Raw genomic sequence first — 10,461 nt, forward strand, 5'->3', positions numbered from 1 at the left:
TGGGCCTGAAAAAGAATAGCCTGACTAGTCCTTATATCATTATAAGATTAGGACATGTTCGAAAGCACTTGGTACCGTATTTTAGATAGGGTTTTTTTTCCATTGAAAAGAAAAAAATATCTTCTTAAGAAAGAAAAGATGGACTTTTGCTACAGAAATTTCTGTAATAAGAGTTTCGTCTAATTTTTTTCTTTATCTGTCCTGAGCTGAGAAAATCATGAATAATCATGTCTTTCTTGTAGAAAAAAAATTGAACACAATGCAGCTTACTTTTTCCTCGGTGTTGTATTCCCATGAGAGGTCGGCCGTGCGCCAGTTATTTTTGTAGGTAACAATTTTCAAAATTGTTATTTATTTATATTTTCTGTCTTTTTTTCGAAGAACAACGAAATCCGTGGATTGTTATTTGTTTGTGTGTTTTTCGTGAACACAATCGAATTCGTGTCCTTTCTTTTTATCGGTTTTGAAAAGACACTTGCCTTATTGTAACGGGTGTGTGTGTTTTCGTAATGACTAGATTGTTTTCCCTTTTGTTGGTTTGCGAAAGTTGTAATTTAAAACCTCTCCAATTCTTGCCATCGAGACACACATTTTTTTCTTACGTACTGTGCGTTTTATCAGAAGAACGAACCAAACGTAATCAAGTCCCCGTACAAAAAAAGCTGCTTTATTCCATCGGAAAAATTCGTGATGGGGGAAAAATATCCTCAATGTGAAGTAAACTATTGAAAATATATGAGCGTTCCGATAAAAATTTCGTTGCGAGGAAAAAAATATTTGAGGAAGAGTCTCTTATGAAAAGCAGAGATTTTAGTTCGCACGGAATCCTGGAATGATGCGCCAATGTTCCACGGAACAGAAAAATAATAAGGAAAAATTCTTCAATCCATATTTTTATTACAATACCAACGAAAAACTTTCAAACATTTGATACTACAAAACAAAAATTTCTATATCTCTACATTTCTTCATCGAGTACCACTGTAATATTGAATAAATTGATAAAACACTGAATTTTTCACACTTTTCCCAAATAAAATTCTCTTACCCAACTAAAAAAAATGATACATAAATAACTATTATAAATACCAACTGTGTAAAGGCCACAACAGACGAGTACAGGTAAAAAAACTAAATAAATAAAGATGAAATATATTTGTGCAGCATAAAGAAATATTATTGCAAAAAACATGCCCATACTAAATACGCGGATCTCCATAAAACTTGAATACAACAACCCAAAATAAAAGAATGAAACTTTAAAAAAAGTCAAAGAAACAAAAAAAAACCCACCAAAATCAAAGCTAAACATAATTATAAAACAATAATAATGCATTCACTGCCTTCAAATTTTTTCAAATCTTTCACTGCCCACTTCTGTTATCATCTACAGAAGTGGTTATCAAAATTTTGTCTCCCGCGGCTCCCTTGCTCCTACAAATATGTATCCGTGGCTTCACAGAAAACAAAGAACCATTCCGATGAATGGCACAAATCAATATCGCCTGCTTGGCGCGACGCACACGTTGAGAACCACTGATCTACAGTAAAACATCTATAAGAAAGTCACACCTCTTTCCCGAGAAAGTCGGTTCTTTATATGATTAATGCTTAAATAGAGATGAAATAATATGTTAGGAAAAAGAATTCCGGACCAGAAAAATACTTTCCCAATTAGTAGGTAGCCCTTCACATGGAGATAGGGAAGCCAGAGTTTCAATCAGGCAGACCTCTACCTCTGTTACCCACATTCTAAAGTGGCACGGATAAGTACCACATCTAAAGTGGACTTAGATCAGAATTTTGCCACAGGTCTCTTTCTATTCACGAAATTTAGTTTTCTAATAAGTTTATAATGTAAGAGTTAAAAAAAAAAAAGTTAATATCCACCCCACACACACACACTCAGACTGGAGCCTGTCATCCCTCCCTTTTGAGGTAGAATAATACTATAATCCCCAGAGAAATCAAATTATCAAAAAATATGTTTTTCTGACGGAGAATTGTCGAAGAACTATGGCAGATGTAAATTTAAGAAATTTAGCAAATTTTCCATTTAGGTATTTTTCCCGTTAAGGAATCTGATTTTCAGAGTTTCGATTTCATTTTACATATCTAAACATTTTACGTTTAACGAGTTTACTCACTAAATATGGTACGTTCATACCGTATGACCGCGACTGACATATTAATTATATACAGACTCAACTGTACGGGATTATTACACCATGCGAAAAAAAAATACAAAAGTTATGGTACTATAATATTAATTACATCATAATGTCCTTTTTCGTAAAGCTGCACATTAGTTTTTAGATAATATGTAAAAAAAATTAACAATGATAATAACAAGAATGGTTTCGGTAACAATGTTATTCAAACAGGCGTTCCATGTAACAATGCTTTTTTTCAACAATGTTTCTTGTAACAAATCTTTTCTGACAATATTCCAGACAACAATCACATTTTAAGCAATACTCCGCCTACTCTTTCTCTCCAATAATGATTTCTTTGAACAATGATCCACTTAATTCCCACGATTTTTAGTTTGTTTGCTTACAATGAGCGGATGCGATTTTTTCGAAGATAAATCTTTCAAAGACCGATACCGATCGATCAACGAAGATCCGATTAAATGGAAAATGTATTTTCAAAGGGGAAAATCTATTTATTTACGTATATTAATACCGGAAACGTCTTAAACGGGTTCCATTGTACATTGTTGAAAACGCTTCCTCACACGTAAATTTATTCTCATTCTGTATTATATTGGGAGAGAAAGTCGGCGCCAAATATTGAATCGAAGTCCTATACAGTAAAATAAAAAAATTCATAACATCTACATGTTTTCTACATAATACATAAGAAACATTCTATATAATACATAAGAAACACGATTTAAAAAAAGAGAAGAAATCGGCTTCAAAATGAGAAAGTTGTTCTTTGGCATTCTTTGGGCAGCATAAAAGTGGGTCATTGAAAGGGGAAGTCACAAACAGATAGAAGATATGCGCTCCCGGGCATCATTGTTTGGTGAGCAATTACATTAATGGCGACAAGACGCAACCTGAAACAACGCACTTCTAATAGGTAGGAGGGGGTGAATTTAAGCTGAAAAATGTACACGAAAACAAATATTTGATGTGCGTGTTTCTTATCGAAGTTCACGCACCAAAGAGAAATATCAGATTTTATTTAATCGGATTTAGCGCTTGAGTTGGTGCCAAAACTAAACCTGTTAATAAACCATAATCTTAATGAGGATTGTTGGCGATCAGCGCATAATAGCGCAAGGAGGATTAACATTATTGACGATCAACCTTGGACATTTAGACATTATACTTCCGAGTTAAAGGTGATGCAAGAAACGATTTCTAAAAGAGCGAAAATAGTTCGACCGGATCTTAAGTCTTCAGAAACGATCCAACGATGGATATCTATTTCCGGCCTCTCGACCGCAGGCTATGCCTAGCACCACCAAAATCCTTGAACGAGAGAGCAGCAGCAATCTATATTGATTTTACAGGAAATTTATATATGGAGATAAAATCATCTATTCTTGAGCCTTCGATAGCCGTGTCAGCTTCTTTCTGGTGGGGTCATGGACCTAGGTCATCATTTGTAAATAGGAGTTCTCCAAACATTTATCTTTTCACCGACTCGTGCCCCCAACACATACTGCAGTAGGACCCCCTACAAAGACTAGACAGAATACCGAACGGCACAAGCAGAGACCACAGAGTGCCCACTCTTGGGGATCCTTCACTGATGGAAAAACTCATTTTCCAGCACTAGCAAAGTCTGAATAGGGAAAAGAACTGTACTGTAACTAAAACCGAAACTGTCTTATTATGGACCCTACATGTGAGAGGGCGACGAAAGCTGCACTGCATCAGCACATGTTGCGTGGCAGTGCCCTGTGAGCAGCACCGCGCAAGCAATCGCTCGCGAAGCGGATGTGTAGTTTTATATGCCAGGTCACGAATTGTGAGCGAATCGTCGCGCAGCAGCCAAATTACTGCACAAATAATAGCGCCGTACCTCACGGGGCATTTGTCCATAACAAAGTTTATCAGTCGAATGACTTGTCCCGTCGGATTTCGTCTATGGACTTGCTTACGCTCGGGGGGTTGCGGGCTGGTCTGTTAGGATAAAAGAAGTGACTTCGTATTGCTGTTCTCTGGTCTTGTGCGTGCACGGGGCCCGAGTGTGATGCTGTATGATGACGGAGCGCTGTGTGGGATGTGAGAAGGAAGTGGGTCCACTTTCGGGACTCGCGGGTGACGGTGATCAGTACCCTGGTGAGTGCTGCCACCCTTGAGCCCCGCTGGTGGGAGGATATACGAGTCGGTTGGCCCTAGTGCCGGGCCGCTCTTGAGGTGACCGGAAGGCGGGTGTTGTCAACGTTTCCGCTTCAACCCAACCCTTCGGAGCTAATAGGCAGTAAATCGACCAAGCGATAGGCCTGGGTAAACATATCATGGCTCGAGAAATCAAAAAAAAAAATCTAGGTGCTACGTAACCAAATATTTTGGGAGCCAAACATATTTCTTTTTCCCGAGCTAGAATTCACACACAGAAAATTTTAGGAGCCAATGCCGATTTTTTAGTCGACCTGAGCACGAAACAAGCATAACTCTAACAACATAAATACGTTAGGATCATACATTCCCTTGGGACACACATTCCGGCTTGTACCGATTCGTTAGAAATGCCACAGAGGAATGTACACGTGGTGCATGTGAGATGTTGTTGTGGTAGTAACAGGGGCCCAAGCTATACGATCATTGGTGGGCCCCGATCAGATTTTTCACGAGCCTCACCCACTACAGTGAATTTATAGTGCAGAAAACACATAATCTATTAATGAAAACTGGGACATTACAGAAACTCTTTTTTTTTTGGGCACATTACAGTGTAGAATTGCAAACTCGCGGTATATTACGAAATTATTATCATACTGCTTCTACACAAAGATATCAAAATGAGTAAAACATCAAGATAGGGCGATGAACACCGGATGTCCCTCATATACGGGATTGAAGGGCGTACACCGTGAGGAAGGGGGGGGGGCGTATTGCATCCAAAACCTTTAATTAATTGCACGAACAGAAATCATTTCTTTCCGCGATCATTTTTCTAATTTCAAGATAATTCATCAAACTGTTGAATTTGTGCAAATTTTTTGAGATTTTTACTTTCATTGGCAATGTTAGCGTCCTCTATTGACTCTATAGTAAACAAAAATAAAACAAAGTAATTAAATGTACCTACTGAAGACAACTTAGACACAGAAGTCTCGGTTTATTTTCGGTTTTTTTTTTTATAAATATTAGTTGGCAGTATATGTGTAATATGAATACATAATAACATATGTTTCATCTAATAAGAATATTATGTACACGAGATGGACTGTATTTCAACATAGTTGTTTCATTAGATCTTTGATTGCGAAAAGTAAAACAGTGACAGATAGGTGTTCCGAAAGCCTTTCTTGGGACAGTGAATTCAATAGCAAAAAACCGGGACATCTGGCTAACCCATCTTTGGGAGAGCCATGTATATACCAACTTTAGAAAAATCCCCCCCCCCCTACATAGGAGGCTGCAGCAGTCCTCCAGGAAGTGGTATCGCCATTTTTTTTGGAAAAATCGGGTATAAAAAAAGGGGGTCATTCAAGTATTATGTCAGCATTGATGGGGGGGGAGGAATCTGGTTTGCTGACTTTTGATTACAAAGGGGGGTGGGATTTGAATGCTGCTTGTCATCAACCACCTTTTATAAAGGTATGAGATTTCTCAATGGCATCTTACTAGGTGTACCAAAAACTAAAAAAACCTTTCCCTAGTTTGTGGTCACCTGAACTAACATTCGTTCTGTTGGTAAGCCCTCTATTGAACCACTTTAGTAATCTCTAAATATCCCGCTGATCCTTCAAATGATCTGAAAATGTGTCCGGGCCGCTTAAGCGCTCTGGAACTGTGCCGCACGTCACTCAAATGATCTGTAAGTATGCCGCGGATCATTTAAATAATCTGAGAATGTACCGCGGGTAACTTGAGTGACGTAAAACTGCACTGCTGACCGCTTAAGAGCTCCAAAACTGCGCCACAGACCCCCTTAAGTGTTCTGGAACTGCGCCGTGGGTCACTCAAATAATCTGTGAATGTGTCAAGGGTCACTTAAGCGATCTATGAATGTGCCACGGGCGTACTTAAGCGATCTATGAATGTGCCACGGGCGTACTTGAGTGATCTGAAATGTGTCGGGCCGCTTAAAATTCTCTGGCATTGTGCCAAGAGTCACTTAAGCGATCTGTAAATGTGTCGCTTAGTTCATTTTTACAAAATTAGGTTTGAGGTGGCGGGCCACAGGTTGACATATGGCTTAGAGAGTGGGTCGCAATGAATTTCTTAGAGAAATTTTGAGTTCTTAGTCTTCAAATAGCATTGAAATTAACAGAAATTGATTACAATAACATATGAAGATATCTTCCGAAATTTCAATTTGTTTTTAAATATATTTTTTTTTACATGAAAATAATTTTTTTTTCACCATGGGGGGCATAGCGGTGCTCGTGCTCCCCCCCCCCCCCCCGTGTACGTTTCTCTGATCCCAATATGCGTTAGGAGGTAGGTGGAAGTGCTGTCAAAATTTCGCTTACAAAGGGGGGAGGGGGTGAAAAATGGCTAAAAATTTGCTGATGTAAATACTTGAACGGTCCCAAAGGGTTGCCATTCAAGGAAGTTGTTAATCAAGATATGTCAGTTTCTATAACATTTTTCTCCACGTGGAGTCAAAAACAGTTCATCTGTACATGATGATACGCAGGGTGTTTATCTTGTTAGCACGTCGATAATAGGCCTGTTCAAATTAACTTTCTCGTATCTTGAGGAGCCTGTGACCTTTTAGCATCGATAAGAAAAATTCTCAAGCTGCAGTAAATGAACTGGGGGTCAGTGTGAAAGTCTTCCCTAAATTACCAGGAAGCCCCGTGATAACGTGTTTATTCTTCAATCGGCTGAATCTCTTTCAAAGGGTTTCCTTGAACCTTTATTACATTTGTGTACTCATCATAAAAATGCAAAAGATGAGCTTAAGGACGTATCATGAAATCAAAGTGATTTGATTAGTCTATCTTCTTGAAGAATATTTTATGTTACACATCCAATGAAACCGAACGTACAGATGAATGATACGCATTGATATCTCCGAACTTCAGAACAAAATTCTAGTTGCCGTTTTGAAAAGCCTTGAATTTTAACGTTTTCACAATACGGTGTGACACTTGAAAAATCAGATTATCTATAAATTCGATCACTTTGAAAGATTTTAGCTGCTCTTCATTAGATGGTAGCATTAATAGTGTTATTGTGATTATATATAACGACCTCGGTTGTAACAGAACCTTGGCTATAATGTCAATAATTAGTGGCCACAGCCGATTCCCATAGAGAACAATGTTAATGAGCCTTGCTTAGAACGTGGAGGGGGCCACCGCCCCCATTCCCCAAAAAATTTCTATTACTAGCATGGGCGGAAGGGTGGAGGTCCAAAACACGTCCCACCCTCCCCCCCGCGTTTGAAGAGCGTGTATCCGCTTATGCCCATCAGTGATCGAAAATTTGGGTCTGTGAATATGAAAAAATTCCAGTCAAAGCGACCAGATTTTAAAGCGCTGTTATAAAAAAACTGGTTACAAGTTTCTCTAAAAATTCTTCATCAATGGTTGTCATATCACTCGAGGTGGTGTATGGTACGTTCATGAAAAATTCGTAAGCCAACGATGTTCAACAAGCTTCAGAAGCAACGATGAAAGTCCGGGACTTGAGAAATCTCAGGTGACAAGTTATCACGGCGATTTAAAACTTGACATTGACACAGGAATTTATGATAACTGAATTGGAGTCCGGGGGCAACAAAAAATTATTGTAAATAATGTCGGCGCGTCTGCTAGTATGGAAAAAGGACCCCCACGTCTTAGACATGCAAACGGTGTTTTTGGACATGTAAAACTGTTTTTGATATTTTTGTCGGAAAAAGAAATGTGGTTGGCTTAATTTTCCTTTTATCTTCAAGCCCTGTTATAGACTGTTTATTGCATAATATATTAATGTCAATTCCCATAATATCCTCAGAGTATTTGACTTTTTAATCTGTTCAAGGAGTCAATCGTTCCCAACTTAACCACTATACAGCCTAGAGCCCTTAGACAAAGCCCGGTATAACCTTTTTTTGTTCCCCCGAATCAATAGTTGTTGCTCACATGTAATTTACCGATGTAAATACGGCACTTGATGGGAATGCATGACCCCCCCCCCCCCCCCCCCCTGAACACACTGCTATTTGAAATTTTCAAGATTTCTTTTTGAAGACGGCTTGCAAAAATGCATTCGTAATAGGGAAGAATGTTTTTTGGAAAACAAAGTTCCGACTGTGTAACTACAGTAGACTCCCGCTAATCCCGTACATACAGTCCAGGGTGAGCCGGATTACTGGAAGTTAGTTGAAAAAGCCCATTTGAATAACAAAATTATTTGCACAGACATGCAACGGCATGTTTTCCTTTTCTATGGCTCAAAGAGAAACCCGTCTAAAAACACGGAATTAGCACACGGCCGGATTATCGAGAGTCTACTGTATTAAGATCATGGCTGGAGAAATCGAAAGGAAATTTAGGAGAAAGTAAAATTTTATTTCCAATGATACCGGTTTCAAATAGGTAATTTCTTTTACTCGTCTAGCACTTAGGGACCCCTTTATGCATGCTAGCTCACACGATGGCATAATTTCTGATAATTTTATGCTGCCCTTCGACTTCAATTAAGACGATATTGTACATGAGGAATATTAGGCACCAATTCCAAATTTTTAGTCGCCATAGTGACCTGGCGCCTGGGATTTGTTCAGCCCTGTGATTACCATGAATTCACAATAAAATTTAGAGTGGAACCAAGTATAGCTTTTTTTTTTAACCGAAATATTTCAAGAACGATAATGTGTGGGAGCATACAATACATGCATGTTCTTCGATAGAAGTCCATATTTGCAATTTATTAAAATGACATCGTTACCCTAACGATGGGATATTTGATTTGCTTCACGGCAAAATGCGTGCATCCTACTGCCCTAATTTGCTCAACATGTCATGCAGCAAGAACATTCTTTTTCTTCTAATTTCTTTCATCACACAAACACACACATAATATATCGTATTTCCGTTTCCACACAACAGTTCCGCTTATCAAATAGAGAGAAGAAAAAAAAAGTTTCCGTGCTTCCCTTCAGCTGCATCAATGTGACTTCAATTCCTCATTGTAATTGCACTTTAATGATCTCCGAATGGTTTCAAGGACCTCTTTTCGTGTAATAAACAGTAACTTTTGAATGTAAATAAATACAGCTGCATTTTTTTCTTCTCTGCTAACTGTTCTGGTTATCAAACCGAGCATCACGATTAGATTTGCAGTAATTCACAACTCATTAAATACATATTTACGAGAAATTATAACTTTTTTTTTTGTCGATGGTTTTTCCGAGAGAACTTGAAAGGCAAAACGCATGAATAAAAAACACTTTACAAACATTAAGGTGTTTGGAAAACAACGGAGGGGATGGTCCAGACAATTTACACCAAGGACCTGTTCCTGTTTCGGTGATGGGCAAACAGGACTTCAAGGGCCCCCCCCCCCTTTATATAACCTTCTTAGAGGACAGAGACGTACGCAAGGGAGAAGGGCACGGGTTCCCTCTCAGACGATCAAAAATTAAAAATATTTGTTAACACTTTTGTAAAAAAAATCAACATACAAAGATATGCAAATTTTTAGGCCCCGAAAATTTGTGGGGCCCTGGGCACGTACTACATTTGCTCATGCTAGAAAGGTGCCCTGTTCACACCCATGGCTCCTCCTCCAGGATAGGTTTAAAGCAAAGGTTCTTAAACTTTTGCATTCCATGGACTCTTTGTGTCAATTTGATGAAGTTCACGGAGCCTCTGTGGCAACAAAATGATCACCACGAGCCGTTTTACAGAGTAATATTCAGTTCATACAGCACAGCATACGTTGGAAAAGAGTGCGAGTATATATCAATATGAAAATAAGTCAGTTGTTTTCTCTCATACCCAGTTCACGAACCCCTTGAAATCACAGCACAGATCCCGGGGCTGTAGCCCGAGACCAACTTCCTCATTTTTTACATTTCTGTGCGTAACAAATTCTCTAGAGATTTAATGTTAGCTCTGCTGATAAAAATCAAGGTAGGAAACGGGGGGAGGGGGGGATACCGATAAAAATCAGGCATAGTCTTGGCCTGCTAGAAGCCATCTTAACACTGAAATGCAGTTTTTTTTTTCCGAGATAATTTTTTTCATAGTTAATGGCACATATAGGTAGTCTGAAAAAATCATTAAAAAAATCTCGATTTGTACTGCTTATATAGGGCCTTAAATGGTGGCCT

Source organism: Pholcus phalangioides, unplaced genomic scaffold (assembly GCF_987345545.1).
Source record: "Pholcus phalangioides strain wild (caught in Gottingen) unplaced genomic scaffold, Ppha-v1.0 ptg000001l_1, whole genome shotgun sequence".
NCBI lineage: Eukaryota > Metazoa > Arthropoda > Arachnida > Araneae > Pholcidae > Pholcus > Pholcus phalangioides.